This window comes from Nannospalax galili, unplaced genomic scaffold (assembly GCF_000622305.1).
Source record: "Nannospalax galili isolate Female #2095 unplaced genomic scaffold, S.galili_v1.0 scaffold566, whole genome shotgun sequence".
Lineage (NCBI taxonomy): Eukaryota > Metazoa > Chordata > Mammalia > Rodentia > Spalacidae > Nannospalax > Nannospalax galili.
In genome coordinates, this window is record NW_008355811.1 from 423,138 (window position 1) to 424,751 (window position 1,614).

The window sequence follows — 1,614 nt, forward strand, 5'->3', positions numbered from 1 at the left end:
AACAAATGTTCCACCCAAGCACCAACAAATATATTTTATATTTAGCACCTCATGGAACCTTTTCCAAAATTGACCATATACTAGGGCACAAAACAAACCTCAAAAAATACAAAAAGACTGAAATAATTCCATTGGACCACAAAGCAATAAAGCTCAAAATAAACACTGGACAAAGCACTAGTCACTACATGAACTTATGGTGATTGAACAACACACTCCTAAATAATGAGTGGGTCAAAGGAGAAATTAAGAAATAAAAGAATTCCTGGAATTCAATGAAAAGACAGTACAACACCAGAAAACCTCTGGGACACGCTGAAAGCCGTTCTTAGAGGGAAGTTTATAGCTCTAAGTGCCTACATCAAAAAATCGGAAAGAACACAAATAAATGACTTAATGTTGAAACTCAAGACACCTGAAAAGCAACAGCAAACGAAACCCACACCCAACAGACAAGAAGAAATAACAAAAATCAGGGCAGAAATTAATGAAATTGAAACAAAGAAAGCAATACAAAGAATCAACAAATCCAAGAGCTGGTTCTTTGAAAAGATTAACAAGATTGACAGACCACTAGGCCAATTAACCAAAAGAAAGAAAGAGCACCTCCAAATCAACAAAATCAGAGATGAAAGTGGAAACATCACAACAGACACCAGAAAGATACGGAATACCTTAAAAACCTATATGCTACTAAATTTGATAACCTAAAAGAAATGGACAGATATCTAAAGGCATGGGAACCACCAAAACTAAACCAAGAAGAGATTAACAGCTTAAACAGACAACAGCAAACAAAACCCAAACCCTGCAGACAAGAAGAAATAAAAATCAGGGCAGAAATCAATGAAATTGAAACAAAGAAAACAATACAAAGAGTCAACAATTCCAAGAGCTGGTTCTTTGAAAAGATATACAAGATTGACAGACCACTAGCCCAGTTAACCAAAAGAAAGAAAGAGCACCTCCATATCAACAAAATCAGAGATGAAAGGGAAAACATTACAACAGACACCAGAAAGATACAGAACATTTTAAGGGAATAATTTAAAAACCTATATGCTACTAAATTTGAAAACCTAAAAGAAATGGAAATGTATCTAAAGGCATGGGAACCACCAAAACTAAACCAAGAAGAGATTAACTGCTTAAACAGACTGATAAGACAGATGGAAATTGAAACAGTATTATAAACCCTCCTGACTAAAAAACACCAGGACCAGATGGATTTACAGTGGAATTCTATCAGACATTTAAAGAAGATCTAATCCAGCTACTTAATTTATTCAAAAAGATAGAAATGGAGGGAGAACTTCCAGATTCCTTCTATGAAGCCAGCATCACTCTAATACCAAAGCCAGGTAAAGATAAAACCAAAAAAGAAAATTATAGACCCATATCCTTAATGAACATAGATGCAAAAATTCTCAACAAGGTACTTGCCAACCGTATACAGACACACATCAAAAAGATCATGCACCATGATCAAGTCGGCTTTATCCCAGAGATGAAGGGATGGTTCAATATACGTAAGTCAATAAACGCCATAAATCATATAAATGGGCTCAAAGACAAGAACCACATGGACTGGAAGGAACATACCTGTCTTAGTTT